Here is an 18,303-nt window from a genome sequence, read left to right on the forward strand (position 1 = left end):
AGGGGCGGCAGGATGCAGGGTGCCCAATGAAAAGCCCAATGAAAAGCAATGGAGGCAGCCAAATCTGTAAAGGGCTGCAGGCTCCAGCCAGGAGGCGATCGAAGGAAACCAACAGCCATTGAGGTAAGTTATGATGCTCAGGGACGTAGGAACACCTTTTGTCCTCTTCACCAAGGCCCAGGATGGACGGGTGAAGGGGCGCCTTTTGGTGTCAGAAATGGCTAACCAGTGCACGTCGCGGTTGAGGGGTCTTCTTGCATAAGCTGCAGGCAACTTCTAGGAGTCCGGGAGAGGTCAGCTCATGGTGGAGTTGGGCTTTTGAGAGCAGGGGGACCTTGCTGAACCGGTGGGCCACTTGGACTCGGGCTGGTGGCATCGGGTGCAGAGGTAAAACCGGGGGGCAGGCTGCGCAGTTCTTCAGGTCACAGAGTCTTTACTTTGAAGAGGGTTGCTTTGTGAATAGGTCTGCTTTTCGCTGGAGACCTTGGTCTCTTCAGAAGCTTCAGCTTCAGAAGGCCCACGATCCACCACCCCCAGCAACAGATTCCACGCAGAAGCTGGAACAAGATCACAGACGACCAGCTCGCCGCATCCCGGAGCCAGAACCCTCCCGCCAGCTCAGCGAACCCCAACCATGCCGCCAACAGCCTCACGAGGTGGATCAGCAACTGCACAGACGACAAGAGCTCCAAGAAGAACTGCCGAGCCCTCGAGAAAGCCTGGCGCAGAGACCCAACACCAGACAACATGACCACCCTCAAGCTCGCCACTCGAAAACACCACCAACTGATCCACACCACCAAGAAAACCGCATTCAAGGAACGACTGGACAACAACGCCCACAACAGCAAGGAACTCTTCAACATTGTCAAAGAGCTCTCCAACCCCAGCGCTGGAAACGACATCACCCCATCGCAAGACCTCTGCATCTCGCTTGCGTCGTTCTTCCACAGCAAGATCGCAGACATACACAACAGCTTCAGCACACAGCCAACGCACCCTACGACCGCACCAAAGCCCCCCACCACCACCCTCCGCACCTGGACTCCGATCAACACCGAAGACACCATCCGCACGATGAACTCCATCCACTCCGGATCTCCAACCGACCCCTGTCCTCACCACGTCTTCAACAAGGCCGACTCCGTCATCGCACCCCATCTACGGGACATCATCAACGCCTCCTTCGACACCGCAACCTTCCCGGAGAGCTGAAAGCATGCCAAACTCAGTGCCCTCCTGAAGAAACCATCAGCAGACCCCACCGACCTCAAAAACTACCGCCCCATCTTGCTCCTCCCGTTTCCTGCAAAAGTCATCGAGAAGACCGTCAACAGACAGATGGCCGCCTTCCTCGAGACGAATGGATCCCTCGACCACTCGCAGTCCGGCTTCCGGGCCAACCACAGTACTGAGACCGCCCTCATCACAGCCACTGACGACATCCGAGCCCTGCTCGACAACGGGGGAAACAGCGGCCCTCATCCTCCTGGACCTCTCCACGGTGTTTGACACTGTCTGCCACCGCACCCTAGTGCAGCGCCTCAGCAACGTCGGAATCCAAGAGAAGGCACTGGAATGGATCATCTCCTTCCTCGCCGGAAGGACACAGAGAGTCTGCCTCCCCCCGTTCAGATCAGAAGCCACCGAAGTCATCTGCAGCGTACCACAAGGATCATCACTCAGCCCCACGCTGTTCAACATCTACATGAGCCCCCTTGCGACCATCGCACGCCAACACAACCTCAACATCATCTCCTATGCCGACGACACCCAGCTGATCCTCTCCCTCACCAACGACCCCGCCACCGCCAGAACCAACCTACACGAAGGGATGAAAGACGTAGCTGAGTGGATGATGAACAGCCGCCTGAAACTGAACTCAGATAAGACGGAAGTCCTCATCCTGGGATCGTCGCCCTCCGCCTGGGACGACTCCTGGTGGCCCCCTGCCCTGGGCAGCGCACCCAAACAAACGGACCACACACGCAACCTGGGCTTCATCCTGGACTCCTCCCTCTCCATGACCAGACAAGTCAACGCTGTCTCCTCGTCATGCTTCAACATCCTACGCATGCTACGGAAGATCTTCCGGTGGATCCCCACCAAAACCAGGAAGACGGTCACCCAGGCCCTCGTCACCAGCCAACTGGACTACGGCAACTCCCTCTACGCCGGAACCACTGCAAAACTCCAGAAAAGACTCCAACGTATTCAGAACGCCTCAGCACGACTCATCCTGGACATCCCCCGACACAGACACATCTCCGCACACCTAAGAAACCTGCACTGGCTCCCCGTCAACAAGAGAATCACGTTCCGACTCCTCACCCACGCACACAAAGCTCTCCACAACCAAGGCCCAAGATACCTCAACGACCGCCTGAACTTCTACACTCCCACCCGCCAGCTTCGATCGACCAGCCACGCCCTCGCCGCCGTGCCCCGCATCCGAAGAGCCACAACGGGAGGAAGATCCTTCTCCTACCTGGCTGCCAAGACGTGGAACTCCCTCCCCATCCACCTCCGCCTGACCCAAGACCACCTCTCCTTCAGGAAGCAACTCAAGACCTGGCTGTTCGAGCAGTAGCGGACCCCCCTCCCCCAAGTGCCTTGAGACCCTCCGGGTGAGTAGCGCGCTATACAAATGCATTGATTGATTGATTGATTGATTGGTCTTTATCGAAGGCAGGCAGTCCTCCCAAGGTTCTGGAGGTCGCTGGGCTGCAAGACGAGTTGACTTTTGGTTCAGGATCATCCAGGGATGCAGACAGGCCAGTAGGGCTGGGAGCATGTCCGGCTTTCGAGCTGGGTACTCGACAGAATCTGCGCTGCTTCTTGCCACTGAACCCATCAGGCAATTTGTGGATGCAGGTCAAACGGTGGCCTTGATCCTGTTGGATCTAAGTGCCACCTTTGACACTGTAGCCCATCACACGTTGGTAGTGTCTGAGGAAGGGTGGGGTTCAAGTTCAAGTTCAAGTTTGGCATTTATATAGCGCACTACTCACCCATAGGGTCTCAAGGCGCTTGGAAAGGTGGGAAATTACTTATCAAAAATCCAGGTTTTGAGTTGTTTTCTGAAAGAGAGGTGGTTTTGAGTAAGGCGGAGGTGGGTGGGGAGGGAGTTCCAGGTTTTGGCCGCTAGGTAAGAGAAGGATCTTCCCCCCATGGTGGACCTGTGGATGCGTGGTATTGCGGCGAGGGCTTGATTGGATGATCGAAGTTTGCGGGTGGGGGTGTAAAACGAAAGACGCGTGTTGAGGCATTGCGTCCTAGATTGTATAGGGCTTTGTGTGCGTGGGTGAGGAGACGGAACGTTATTCTCTTGTTGACGGGAAGCCAGTGGAGGTCTTTCAGGTGATTAGAAATTGGCTAAAATCTTTCCTGTCGGGTCGCTGCTTCCAGGTGAGACAGGGCAAACACTACTCCAGGGTCATCATGCTGAACCAGGGAGTGCTGCAGGGCTCGACCCTGAGCCCAACCCAGTTTAATCTCTATGTAGCTCCCGTAGCGGAGACTGCTGAGGGGTTTGGGATCAGGGTCGTATCCTATGCCGATTAAACGCACCTGGTGGTCTCCCTGACCCAGGCACCGGAGTCAGCTGCCTCCAACTTCATGGCATGCATGCAAGAATTGGCTGCATGGATGGCTAAGAACTGCCTGAAGTTGAATGGCAACAAGACAGAGGTGCTTGTGGTGGGTAAGGCCCCGACTGTGTTGTCATCGGCATGGTGGCCCCAGGACTTGGGGGGGGGGGGTCACCTACGCCCTGTGTGCAGGCAAAGAACTTGGGGTTTTGGTTAGATCTCAGCCTTTCCTTCGACTATCAAACCAGATGGGTGGCAGGCGCCTGTTTTGGGATCCTGAAGGTCCTGCGTAAAACCTTGGACCTACTCCCTGTGGCGGCTAGGAAGACTCTGGTTCATGCCCTGGTGACGTCGCGCCTGGACTATGGTAACATCCTTTATCTAGGCGCGACAACCAAGTGCATGCTCCGTCTGCAGGGAGTGCAGAATGCGGCAGCCTGCCTTATTTTGAGGCGTCCGAGAAGGGCATCGGCTAGGGTAGCCCTGGCCATGTTACACTGGCTCCCGATTAAAGAAAGAGTCACTTTCAAGGCACTTTGTGTCTGTCATCGGATCCTGCAGGGAAGGGCCCCTCCGTATCGGTCGGATCTCCTGACCACCTATGTCCCCACACGTCAGCTGAGGTCAGGTGGGGTAGGATTGGTGTGCGTACCCGCCATCAAGAAAGCAAGGATGGGAGGTCGGTCCTTCCGCCTATTGTCGGCCAAGCAATGGAATGCTCTCTCGATGGAGCTCCGGATGGAGGCCCAGGAGAGATTCTTCAGGAAAAAAATTTAAATGTTTCTCTTTCCCCAAGTTTAGTAGGGTGAGGGTAGTGGGCATCTGATTACTAGCTAACTCTACCGCAGCGCGGGGACACACTGGCATAAGTGTAACCATTGCGCTTTATAAGTGGACCTATTATTATTATAGTTCTCTACAGAGCCTCACCAGCAGAGAAGGCTGCAGTGCCCGGCTCTTCTTAGGTCGCCAGGAACTGAAATTCAGGGTATGAGGATGCCACCTAAAATCTTGATTTAAGGGTGTTACAAGGGAGTGACAGGTAGAGGCTAATGGGTCCCTCTCATGGGGTGTCTACACCCTCTTATCATGCCCACCTCCTGTGGGAAGGGGACATAGTCCTAGCCCTGATTGGATAAGTCCCACCATCTTCAAGATGGTGGGCACTACAAAGTGTACTTCACCTTGACTCCAGCACCTGAGGGTTGGAGTTGGCAAAGGGGGGGGGGCACGCCTCCTATTTTATCTAAGGTTTTCCATCTGTCCTCACCCAAAAAGGGGGTGAGGGTAGGAAGATCGCTTGCTCCCTCTAACAGGAGAGGCTGGGGCCGCATTACAAAAGTGGCAAGTCCTTTGAAAATCCCTGCCACAGATAGCTCTTCCTGACCAGGGGAGGAGTGAACACCTCCACCCAGGAAAGGCATTGTTCTCGACCTCAGAGTGCACAGGCACTCTACCCATGAGGACAGAACACTGTCTGGTGGTAGCAGGCTGGCTTAGGACAGTCGATGATCACACTAAGGATTGGTAGATCTTAGGGGACCCCTCTAAGGGGCACTCTGTGTGCAATTATTAATAAATCGGACACTGCAATCAGCGCAGGTTTATTATGCTGAGATCTTTGGTAGAAAATATCCCATATTTCAGTGAAACCTTCATGGAGCTGTGGAACTCGTAACGACAAAGGTGCAGCCAATGCACTTACTATAGAGCTTCCCTGGTCACTTGCAATATCCCGGAATAGACAAGGATATTGCTGGGGCATAGCTGCTCAAGCAGATATGCCCTCACAGGATATATCCCTAAAGCAGCATGCACTATAAGGCCTGCTCGAGGGGTGTTTTACCGATATCTCAGACAGTCCCTATGGGCATCGCATACAGGGATGTGTGCCACGTCGACTCTTCAGTTTTGTCTGCATCAAGACACACAGCTGCAGTGGCAGTATATATGTATGTATGTATGTATGTATGTGTGTATGTATGTATGTATGTATGTATGTATGTGTGTATGTATGTATGTATGTGTGTATGTATGTATGTGTGTATGTATGTATGTATGTGTGTATGTATGTATGTGTGTATGTATGTATGTATGTGTGTATGTATGTATGTGTGTATGTATGTATGTATGTATGTATGTATGCATGTATGTATGTATGTGTGTATGAATGTATGTGCTTGGTGAGGGGTCCCTTAGGGTGGCATAATTTGTGCTGCAGCCTTTAGAGACCCTCTTTAACAACAAGGCCCTTGGTACCAGGAGTATCTTTTACCAGGGACTTATATGTGAGCTAATGGGGTGCCAACCGTGGAAACGACTGGTACACTTTAGGGAAGGAGATCGGCTCATGGGACCTGGTTGGCAGGGACCCCGTGCACCTCCAGTCAAAACGATATCATTTTGCAGGTAAAAAGTGAAGGCTAACCATGTCCAAAACAGGCCCTTTCCTACATTGAGACATATTTCCTAGGACATCGAAAACTCTACAGCAGGTCTTGCTCACAGTCATTATACTGTGACTGCCACTACTGAACATTAATCTTGAATTGTTAAAGCAGGGCCAGGATCTGGACAGGAGCCAATGAACAGGAGGGCAACTCACCAGATAATAGAGGTCTTCTGTCTTCACACTCACTCAGAGAGAACAATGCCATCCCATGTATTGCAGGACAAAGAGCCCACAACCCTCAGTGAAACACTCACCTCTCAGATGTGATTCGTTAATAAGAATAAAATGAACATAACAGGTCCCTGGGGACCCCACAGATACACCGTTCCTACCAGTACCATAAACGCTTGGGGTCCCGCAGGTAAACCTAACAGTGCTACACAGGCTTAGGGCCCCTACAGGTAAACCTTTCCTAACCCAGTGCTACAAATGCTATGTGCTCACTGCAGCAAGACTGGGCGCTCTAGGGGCGCAATTAAGTTGCTTGGCATTTATCTACCCTTAGCCAAGCCACGTGATAAAGGCAGTAGATCAGGATGATTCTCCTCGATCAGAAGTAGCTCTCACTATTGAAAAGATGAAGACCCTGGTATAACACAAACGCAGACTTGCGGTTAGGCTCTACCAGGACAAGTAGTAAACTATTAATTTATGTATCTGTAGGATTAGATTGCATTGCAAGTTAATTCTTATGTCACTATTTTCCGCACACAACATACAACATAGATTCCTCATGTGCGCCCCCTGATGAAGGGAGAACCCCCAAAATGAATTGGGGCAGACTGAATTTGAATTTACTCGCTGAACAGTGGATGTTGAAAGAGATTCTATGAGAATAAATATGCTTAAACTGGAATACAAGTGGATTTGCTTCCAAGGGAAGGAGACATTGATGCACTTTTGCGGGTACAAGCTGTGGAGCAGGAGACACAGACCAGATCTAGTCTGGCGCTATATAAACAACTGTAGTCAAATACATCTACCTTCTGGAACGCGATGAGTGGATTTCATAAATACTACAATAATGAATGAAAAAGACACGGCATGCATAGACAAGATTTGCTATGTAACCTCTGGACTCCTGTAAACCTAAACAAACACCAGTAATCAGACACTAGGGACATCACCTGAAGCTCCTAAGATTCTCTTTTTGTTTGGTATCTTGTTTTTAGAAAGTGGGTTTTCAGGATAAGCTATTTTTAGGTGTGACTTCTTTTATTCCAGGATGGGCACTAGTTTTAGCATTGTCATCTTTTATACTCTGCATACCAAGTTGCTGATTTTTTTTCACGCATCCCTCATTTCCCCGAACAGGAAACGTCTGGGGGTGGGGTGTGTCAGGTAGCCCCTGTAGTAGACGATTGGATAGAGGAAAAGGATTGCCATTCCATCCCTTCATATATTTCTCCCCTCCTATATTCACAGTCCCCTTTTACCAGTTGTCCGCTTTGCTGTCATCAAGAAGTGGAGAGAGGGGAATCGGCAGGCGGCCCTTTTAAGCCGGAGCTGAGGACGGACATCAGAGGATACACACTTGAAGAAGGCGGGGCGGAGAGCGCGTCAGGTTGGTCCAGCTACACGCGGCATGGGAACGCGAGGAGGAGAAACAAGTGGGGGAAGACCGGAAAGACAGAGAAGGACTAACAGCCTTACGAGAGAGCGAACCGGAGCCCAGGGGAGGTCATAGCTTGTCTGCGCTTTAAGGCTGTAATAGCCGCCTACCTTCATATTGGGGTCAAAACGTCGACTTTTGTTTTCACCTCAACAACGCCTTACGCTAACAGTTAACCTGATACATGCAGGAGCTTTTTGAGCATGCTGTCTAACTAAATGGTCATGAACAGTTGATGTCGTTCTTCATAACTGGCTCACATTTGAAGCCAGGGCTATTACGGACTGTTTTATAAACTATGAAGAAATGTTTACTCTTTAGATAGGAGTTAAGATCTGCTATATTTTACCTTCACCCTGCACTGCCTCCCCTTCTCCCCTCTTCCCTTGGGGCACACATTTTTCTATGATGATTATGAAATTCCTTTATTGGTTTTGTAATTTGTGTAATCCTTTGCTATGTTATCACACTGTGAGTAAAAACAAGTGTGATAAGACTTCAGTTTAGTTGTATTTTCATTTAGTATTCAATTGTTTGTCTGTTATCTGTACTGGGACCCACTTGTATATGTAACAGCTTGTCGGCGGGCAGAACACCCGAACCTGGCGGAGGAGGGAAAGCCGAAGCAGAAGACCAGACCTCACTGAAGGACGCAGAGTCACCACGCCACGGCCCCGGAGTGACGTGGCTCTTCCAGGTGCGTGGGCGTCTACAGGGCTTTTGGAAAGGGGCTGAGTAAGAGAGGGACGGGAGGGAAGGCTGAGGGGTGAAAGGGACCAAGGGAAAAGGAAATAAGTGAGACGGAAACAGAGACAAGAGCAGAAATCATCGGCTACTCTTTTTCTTTTGGTTGCTCCAACCTCTACACCACAGCTTTCCAAACTATGTGGCGCGACCCATATGCAGGTGTGTCGCATTGGCAGAGTCGAGCTGCAGGGGCTCTTAGAAGGGGCGAAGCAACAACAAAGCCCTATTAACATGCACAAGGTCTTAAAGACCTGTGAAGTGCTCGGGTGCGGCTGTGAGCGGTCCCGGGCTGCCACACACGACGGGGCGGGGGGGAGGGAGTGCTGAAGTAGTGTGACCACCGTTTTTGGCGGAGTGTCCCAGTGTCCCGACACTTTTCTCCAAAGTAGAGAAATGTCCGGGTTTTACAACAGCGTCCGGGTAAAACATCCAAATGTCCCGGTTTTAGCATGCTGTTTAGATCACCCCCGCGGGCCTTCCAGCAACAGGCAGAGTGGCGCTGCAGGGGCTCTTATATGAATAACAACAAAGCCTTATTAGCACGTTAAATGGTCTTCATTTGTGGATAGTCCATTTGGCAAAGGGCTCTTCAATGATTGAATACAGTGGGTTATTGGGTCCAGGGGGTTGGCCTGGGGTTTGGGGCAGCCCCGGGATCGCGGTGCATTGGGAAAAAAAGCTGCCAAGAAGCCCTATAGAAGCTTTCACATTTACATCATACTGCACGCTGCGGCTTGTAACCTTACGAAAACAAAAACATAAACAATTCAGTTCAATGGAGAATGCCCGTGTGAGCCTTGGGCATGGAGGAGTGCGGGGGAGGGAGTGGGTAGGGGCGCTGCGCACCTGGGCACCACCAATACAGGAAAATATAAAAAAGATTTAAGAATGAAAGCAACATTTTTTCCTCTTTGTCACAGACCCTTATGGAACCCACAGAATATGTTGGTCGGGGGAGAGGGATAGAGTGAGACAGAGAGAGAGAGAGTGAGACAGAGAGGGAGGGAGTGAGATAGACAGGGAGAGAGACAGAGAGTGAAACAGAGAGAGTGAGACAGAGGGAGACGGAGGGAGAGACAGAGGGAGACGGAGGGAGAGACAGAGGGAGAGGGAGGGAGACATAGAGAGAGAGGGAGGGAGACAGAGAGGAAGGGAGACAGAGAGGAAGGGAGACAGAGAGGGAGGGAGACAGAGAGGGAGGGAGGGATACAGAGAGGGAGGGAGATAGAGAGGGAGGGAGACAGAGAGGGAGTGAGACAGAGGAAGGGAGACGGTCGGCAGGAGAGGGAGTGAGACAGAGAGGGAGTGAGACAGAGAGGGAGTGAGACAGAGAGGGAGGGAGACAGTCGGAGGGAGAGGGAGTGAGACAAAGAGGGAGTGAGACAGAGAGGGAGTGAGACAGAGAGGGAGTGAGAGAGAGGGAGTGAGACAGAGGGAGTGAGACAGGGAGGGAGGGATACAGGGAGGGAGGGAGGGAGACAGTCTGAGGGAGAGGGAGTGAGACAGAGGGAGGAAGACAGAGAGGGAGGGAGACAGAGAAGGAGTGAGACAGAGAGGGATTGAGACAGAGAGGGAGGGAGGGAGACCGATGGAGGGAGACAGATGGAGGGAAAGGCCACCTCTGCCACTGATTCCCTCACTAGTACCCTTTAACAGTGTCCCTCAAGTCTCTCTGTGTGGGGTGTGTGTGTGTGGGGGGGGGTATGTGTGTGGGGGTTTGTGTGTGGGGGGTGTGTGTGGGGTGGTGTGTCTGTGGGGTGGTGCCTGTGGGGTGGTGTGTGTGGGGTGTGTGTGTGGGGTGGGGCGTGTATGTGTGGGGCCCGAACCCACCATAGGTGGTTCGGGCTCGCTCGCTGCGCTTTCTCGTGTTACTGTGTCCCTGAAAATATTTTCACAAAAGGGTGTGTCACCAACAAGAAAAATTTGGAAAGCTGTGCTCTACACCCTCCCTTCACATTTATGCATAGTTAATATTTATCCCTCACATCTTCCCTTGACTAAACCATAAAGCAAAAACACTTACCTGAGTCTTTTCCTTCTGTCCGAGGGACGGCGGCGGCCAAGGCACACCTAAGGGACTGAAGAATATAACAGAGACAATCAATCATTGTGATTTCCTGTAATACTAATAAAAAGTGCATACCAAGAAATTATTCAATGCAATGTGCTCCTTATTGACCGACTCTTCTACAACGGGGAGCTACATACTTTCCCTACAGGGAATGGGAGACAGAAACACAGAGACCAACAGACACACACATACGGGAAAGCATAGTAGGAAAACGCTATATACAGTTTTTATATGCTTGTGTTGGACTTTGGCCCTTAGGGCAGGTTCACCCCTAGACTTTTTGCTAGAAATGGTGACCTCGCAATGGTGATTTTTGGGATTCTGCGCACTTTCACTGTGTCCCAGTGGAAAGTGCGTGCGCACTCTGAGTGCATGTGCTGAGCTAGGCCTGCCCGCCCATCGGAATGCATGGGGAATGTATGTGTCCCTGGTAGTTCCTGATGCGTGGGGTGTACAGGCTTGAGTCTGGTATGTGTGAACTCGTGAGAGTGCATGCTGCGAGATGGTGTATGCAGCATGTATGTGTCTAGTAGAGAAGCGCCATTTCTAGACATGGCTGTACGTGTGCTGTGAGGGTGCTGGCGTGTGATTGGCTGGAGCTGGCTGGCATGCCAGGCTCCAGGAAGTCTGGATGGGTCTGCCCGGTGGTGAGTGGGAGTTTAGCATGAGTGATGTGTGGGAGGAGTTTACCTGTGTCCTGGATGGGCTGGGTTTTCCCCACACAATGCTGGCTCCGCCCCCCTGTGGTGTGTCTAATGACCCAAGCCCTGCCAGTGAATAGAGAGGGTGGCTGAGGTAAACAGAGTACTCAAGAACCAGCTGCGACTGGTTCCGCCCCCACTCTGCACCTTCAGACAAAGGAATGCACTGTATAAAAATGGGGCTGTGTCCCCACTGAAGTTGTTCTCTTCTAGGATCCTGAGGGGCTGCTGCTGCTGTCGCTGGGCCAGAGGACCGCCACTTGGACTGTCTCCCTGCCTGGAGACCCAGTGTGCTGGCTCTGGGCCCAGCCTTGCCCCTCTGCCTACTGCCCTGCTTGCTGAGGGCACCTGGGAGCGCTTTATCCTGTTTGTAGCGCTAGGAGCGCGCTTTATGCCCTCTAGCGCTTGGAAGCGCTTTGTTTTTGATTATAGCGCTTGGAGCGCTGTGATTGTCCGCCTAGCGCAGGGAGCGCTGGAAATTGCCTGTTAAGCGCTGAGGAGCGCTTTGCCTGCCTAGCGAGTGCCTACCTCGCTTTATAATTGATTAGGAGGCCGGTGCCCACCCGGCATTGCCCGCGTCCGTGGTTTATTGGATTCACGAGGGAGCCCACTCCTCGGATCCTGGGAAGCCGCCTGCCTGCCTAAGAAGCGAGCCGCCGCGCTGCCCGCAGCGACCCGGAAGTGGTAAGAGGCCCGGCCAATCCCAGCGCGGCCCAGGAAAGGCCGACCGGAAGTCCCGCCTCCTCAGCCGAGCCGGGAAGAGAGAAGCTGCTGGCCGGGTCCCCGAGGCTCCCCGAGTGGAGAGGAGAGCCCCGGGACGCGGGGAAAGGAGACCCGCCGCGAGAGGAGCCGCCCTGCAGCCCAGAGCCGGTGAGTGTGGCCAGAAGCGAAGGGAGGGGCGCCGGGACACGTTGTCGGTGTCCGCCCCCCCCACCCCCTCAGCAGCGCGACCTCGCGCCCTTGTGTTTAGAGCCAGAGAGGCTCTTAGGGGGCATTTGTCGTCGTCCTGAGTCCCCAGAGGGGAGACTCACCACAGAAGCACTCCCACGTGTTAGAGGGTCCCCCGGGAGGGGCCCCCACAGCCCAGCGAGGCTGCACCTGTGTTGTTGGAGCCCAGAGAGGGGTCCAAGGTGGCATTTGTTTGTTGGCGCCACGAGGCTCCAGGCGCTAATTGTGGAGGAGCCCAGAGAGGCTCCTGGGGGCCATTTGTTCTTTGACCCAGAGAGGCTCTGAGGGTGCCATTCCCCCGTGAGGGTCCCCAACAGCCCAGTGAGGCTGCACCTTTTTGGTTTTGAGCCCTGAGAGGCTCGAGGTGGCAGATTGCTTTGTGAGCCCAGAGAGGCTCATTGCCCATTTGTTCTGAGAGTCCAGTGAGGCTCCGCAGTGCCACAGTGGTGGTTCTTGAGCCCAGAGAGGCTCCAACGTTGCCCTAACTTTCCCTGCACCAGTTGCCCAGCACTTTGTGGGCAACTGCTACGTTTAGGCCCAGACATTGGGACACAGGGACAGTCACAGGTGGTGACTTCTGAGTTTTGCGCAATTGTACTTTCTATGCACCTCTGAATGTATTGTTTATGCGTCATGTGCCTTTACACCTCTGAATGAATGTTATGCATTGCATCATGTGTTTTCCTCTTACACCCCTACAGGTATTGTGATACATAGGTGGTTGTTTTCTCCCTAGTACAGGTGGTGCTAGTGAGATCCTGGTTACCAGTAATTACTGGTTGTGCGCTCTATTGTTATATTGTGTGCTATTTTGTGCTAAAGTAATTTTACTTTCTGAAAGTGTTACTTCTGATTCCTGACAGTGGTCCAGGTGGCCCTGTCTTGTACATATCCCCTGTAAATTCTGCCCGTGCCCCTGGCACATTGTAAAGTGTGTGTTTTATCTAATGTGTTTTGGTGTAATACAAAGGCTATTTTTATATAACCTTGTGTGGAGTTTCCTTTGTGGTGGGCCTTTGGTTGTAGTTGCTGGGGTGCGTGCGCAAATACTTAGCCTACATCGCCTCCAAGTTTAGCCTTGCTGCTCGCGCCACGTTACCTAGAGGGTGAGTAGGGGTTATCTTGGCGTGTAACTCCCTTGCCCTGACTTGGGTGTGGTGGTCTCTGACTGACTTTGGCGAAAGCCCTGGCCAGCCAGGGATCCCATTTCCAACAGCTTGCATATGTACATTGTTAGGTCTCGCTATTATATCCCGCAGGGATTAATAGCGAGAGTATATAGTAGGCAAAACAAACTCTTGACCAAGCGCAGATTACGTCCAGTTCATGTGAACCAGTCGTGTGAGACGCGCGTCCACGTCAAACCCATCAGCCTCGCACCGCAATGGAATGCTGCCTCCCAAGCTGCTCCCCCGCCATCAGACTTCAAAGCAATGCGCTCCCGCCCCGCACCCCCACAGCAATGCCAAGAGCTTGTTTAACAAAAGCGAACGGTGCCGCTGGTTTCATTTATGCAGTCTGCATTAGGAAAACTCTGGTCGTGCAATCTATGTCCTAGTTGTGTTTAAAACACAAAACCGCAGTGGTGTGAGACAGTTTCTTTTTCTTGCCTTCTGCTCCCCTGATTGTACTCGTTTTTCTAGCCTCTGCCCCCTGATTGTGCCCGTTCTCTTGCCTTCTGCTCCCCTGATTGCACTCATTTTTCTTGCCTTCTGCTCCCCTGATTGTGCCCGTTCTCGTGCCTTCTGCTCCCCAGATTGTACTCGTTCTCTTGCCTTCAGCTCCCCTGATTGCACTCGTTTTTCTTGCCTTCTGCTCCCCTGATTGTGCCCGTTCTCTTGCCTTCTGCTCCCCTGATTGCACTCGTTCTTCTTGCCTCTGCTCCCCTGATTGCACTCCTTCTTCTTGCCTTCTGCTCCCCTGATTGCACTCCTTCTTCTTGCCTTCTGCTCCCCTGATTGTGCCCGTTCTCTTGCCTTCTGCTCCCCTGATTGCACTCGTTTTCTTGCCTTCTGCTCCCCGATTGTGCCCGTTCTCTTGCCTTCTGCTCCCCTGATTGTACTTGTTCTCTTGCCTTCTGCTCCCCTGATTGCACTAGTTTTTCTAGCCTTCTGTTCCCCTTGGAGCGGGGCAGCCATGATCAAATGCTGGTCCTGACATGCTAGAGATATTTTTTAACATATAGGGGCCCTAGGTCACATTTTGAAACAATGGGGTCGATTGGCTTGGCATAATAGGAAAATACATGAATATTTAATGAGAGCCCTTTTTAGCTAATCTATTTGAAAAATGTGCTTTACAATGCACTATTTGACCCAATACTTAAAATTTTGGTGAATCGATGTCCATGCAGAAAAGTTACAGACAGGAGAAAGTCAGCCGCAAAAGATAGAAAAACACTGGAAAATGAAGGGATAAAAAACCTTTGATAGTAAAGTTGAAGAAAAGTAAATAGTATAAATGTAGAAGGCCATACTTTTACTAGTGGGAATAGTTACAAGTTAGATATAATAATAAACATGATTTACTGGGGTCGCCAGAACCATCTGCCAAGGCTGCAGAGCTGGTGGTGGGAGTCGACTTGGTGGTGGTTGTCTTCCCACCTTCCGCAGCACTGGTGGTGTTGGCAGCTGTTTATGAAGGTGCCCTCTTGCCCTTGGGTGCTTATGAAAGGAATAAAGATAAAAAGAACAATGATTGGCGGTACTCTCTCTTTACAAAAAACAGTTTGACAGGCAAAGTATTGATTATTTTAAATCAGATAACCTATTCCTAGATTCCTAATCTAAAATTACATTTTGAACTATTAAATCATTTCCATGAATGATCTTTGCTTCTCCAACCTCTTTTGATGGGCCAAGTTGGTCTCCCTTTGCATAGTACAGTACGTACATCAGGGAGATTGAGACTGTATGAGCTACATAAAGCCACAAGGAAGACGCTAACACCCCTGGTATACTACTATCATAATAGTAGTAGCATCCCTTGAATGTTCCCAAGCAAACACCTGGCTGGCTAACACTGGAACAGAATCCTGGCAGTATCAATCACTCTCTGATGCAAAAAGTGCATTTATGTGAGTGAGGCACACTAAATCTCCATAGCTGCCAAGGTTTCAGATTGCTTATGTGTGACATTTTCATAGTTTCAGTGTACTTATGAATGACTTCCAACGACCAAATGTGTGACACTTAGAGTGACACTTTCTATCAAAATCAAGTTATGAAAATGGAAGGGTACTTACCTTCTCATATACGTTTTATTTGTTTTATAGAGCTGCTCATAACAATGTAGTGTCAGAGATCGATACATCACACACACATTATACAGAGACAATGAATCATATCTGTGTAAATGTAGTCTATAGGTAAACTCCGCCATATTGGATGAGTATGTGTGCCCAAATCTGGTATGAATTACCAAAATACCCAGCTTTCAGTCCGGGCCCCATATAATCGGTGCAAGTGTATTATAGTTAAGAGAAAGAGTAACTCAATACAGTAATTATTAGTCCACTTAATAGTATGTTCGGCCGTGTCGACAAACACACATTCGTGCCTCCGAATATGCATTGCTTAAATGACACTAATTTTACGCAGGTATAGGCACAGATCCAGCCCAAATCTTAGTATCATCATCCTAATGGCACTGCAGGAGTATCTGGTGTCTGACAAATGCGGCGTCTTGCAGGGGCTTTGGTTTCCTCAGAAAAGATAATCTGCAAAACCATCAAATGACTGACCCTCTTGTGATCACTCGGAGGGTCTTTACAAGGAGTGACCGGTGACTGACCCTCTTATGATCCCTCGGAGGGTGTGTACAAGGAGTGACCGGTGACTGACCCTCTTATGATCCCTCGGAGGGTCTGTACAAGGAGTGACCGGTGACTGACCCTCTTATGATCCCTCGGAGGGTCTGTACAAGGAGTGACCGGTGACTGACCCTCTTATGATCCCTCGGAGGGTGTGTACAAGGAGTGACCGGTGACTGACCCTCTTATGATCCCTCGGAGGGTCTGTACAAGGAGTGACCGGTGACTGACCCTCTTATGATCCCTCGGAGGGTGTGTACAAGGAGTGACCGGTGACTGACCCTCTTATGATCCCTCGGAGGGTGTGTACAAGGAGTGACCGGTGACTGACCCTCTTATGATCCGTGACCGATGACTGACCCTCTTATGCTCCCTTGGAGGGTCTGTACAAGGAGTGACCGGTGACTGACCCTCTTATGATCCCTCGGAGGGTCTGTACAAGGAGTGACCGGTGACTGACCCTCTTATGATCCCTCGGAGGGTCTGTACAAGGAGTGACCGGTGACTGACCCTCTTATGATCACTCGGAGGGTCTTTACAAGTGGTGACCGGTGACTGACCCTCTTATGATCCCTCGGAGGGTCTGTGCAAGGAGTGACCGGTGACTGACTCGGCTTCTTCAACACTTCAATGCTCCCCCCGCCCGTCCCACGACCAGACTGGGAGCAGCAGCTCCAAACTCCCCCCCAGCCCCAGTGTCTGTTTAAATGTCCCAGATACAAAGCGACCAACGCACCTTAGAAACGGGGATGCTGCAGCCAGGCATAGAATAGGCACTCTCACGCGCCGTGCAACTGCGCATGCGTAGAAAACAGACACTGTCTCCAGCACGCGCAAAGAGTCCAGTACTAATGGAGCTTGGAAACTGGGATTACAGTGCCTCACCTCTCCTTGTGCACCGCTCAGTGGGGGCAGCAGGGCCTGTGGGAGAGGTGGGGGCACGCTGGGGGCCCAGCTGCCTGAGAGGAGTGTGTCCCGGTGTGTTATTGCCCCCGGAGTGACGCGCACGGTCACGCCGAGCCACAGGCGCGCGAACAAAACAAGGCGTCTCACTGCTGCGCAAGCGCAGGACCGCTCGTCACTGCTGCGCATGTGTGGAGCGAAGACACCACTTTCAATTGCCGAGTTAGGACCTTGCACGAAGTGCAGCCTGTAAACTGCCCTGGACAGAAGACACTCAGTCTCATTGCGCCTGCGCAGAGGAAAGACACTTCTCCCAATATAGAGGAGCCGACCCGAGACGCTTTGCACTGAAATCTCAGTGTTTACTGTGTCGCGAGGCGCCTCGTGGTCCTTGGTGGGAGAGGTGTCTGTCCTCCGCGCATGCGCAGTTAATCCAAGGCCTCTTTACCCCGCGCTCATGGTTCAGTCCTGGCCTCGGGCTCAGCAGGGAGCCCAGGCCCCGAAATAAACCCCAGGCGAGGCCCGACCAGGTGAGGCCAAGAGATACAAAGACTGTCTGCTGCTGGAGGGTCTCGAGCCTGCTCTCCAGGACTCATCTGTTGTTGTTGCATCAATCCTCAGACATGATTATTTTGTCTCAACGATGCTCCTTGGCCCTCACTGCTGGAGTTGGGTTTCTTTTCAAGGCCTCAGCAAACGGTGACATTTGTTTCACCTGAAAAGTCTGTGATGAGAAGATCGACTTGAATCCCGTTTGTGTCTTTCACCAGAGTGAAGGGGGGGCGCCCCGTCAATCGAAAGTGAAAGAACGCACTCCCAGGCAGCACCGACTGCGCCTCATTGTACCTGGGAGAGTGAAGGGGGGCAACCCCGTCAATCGAAAGTGAAAGAACGCACTCCCAGGCAGCACCGACTGCGCCTCATTGTGCCTGGGCCTGGGCCTGCACAGCATCACTGATGAGGATAAAACTCCCCCAAATATGACTCAACCTCACTAGGGCCTCAGTGACCAGGTAGCACAAAATTCAGCGAAGGGTTATGGGAGTGTTCAGAAATGATGGCGCTCTACAGGTAGTAGTAAGACGGTATTTATTTATTTATTTATTTATTGTAACACTTATAAAGCGCGCTATTACCAGTCGGTGTCCTGGCGCTGAAGTGATAATTCCTAGGGAAGGAATTTTCGGGAACTAGACGGAAAAGAGCAATGTTTTCAGATCCCTTCTGAATGCCAGCAGATTCTCGTTCTGTTTAAGGGAAAGAGGGAGGGAGTTCCACGCCAGCGCTGCTCCTCTAACAAAACTCCTTCCGCCCCATTGCGCCTTCCTGATCCGAGCCGTTTTAACCACCCCTAGACTGGCCGACCTAAGTTGTCTGCCTGGTCTGTACCATTGAAAGTGATCCTGAAGGCACCGAGGGCCAAGATCATGTAATGCCTTGAAGACAATGCAGAGGGACTTGAACAGAA

General features: G+C 51.6%; 1 protein-coding gene across 2 annotated transcripts in view; it reads right to left on the reverse strand.

The window, feature by feature from the left end:
* LOC144807578 (uncharacterized) overlaps positions 1 to 16,909 on the reverse strand; it is a 436,944-nt gene extending 420,035 nt beyond the window's left edge. Inside the window, exons 1-3 of one of the 2 annotated variants that reach the window (XM_078673236.1) lie at positions 16,669 to 16,909; positions 14,650 to 14,784; positions 10,425 to 10,479 (exon numbers count right to left, since the gene is read on the reverse strand). The gene's annotated coding sequence lies outside the window, so the exon portion shown is untranslated. The remainder of the gene's footprint in view (positions 1 to 10,424; positions 10,480 to 14,649; positions 14,785 to 16,668) is intronic. The other variant, XM_078673240.1, reaches the window with a different exon arrangement.
* Between the last annotated feature and the right edge of the window lie 1,394 nt (positions 16,910 to 18,303).

This window comes from Lissotriton helveticus, chromosome 1_2, assembly GCF_964261635.1.
Source record: "Lissotriton helveticus chromosome 1_2, aLisHel1.1, whole genome shotgun sequence".
Lineage (NCBI taxonomy): Eukaryota > Metazoa > Chordata > Amphibia > Caudata > Salamandridae > Lissotriton > Lissotriton helveticus.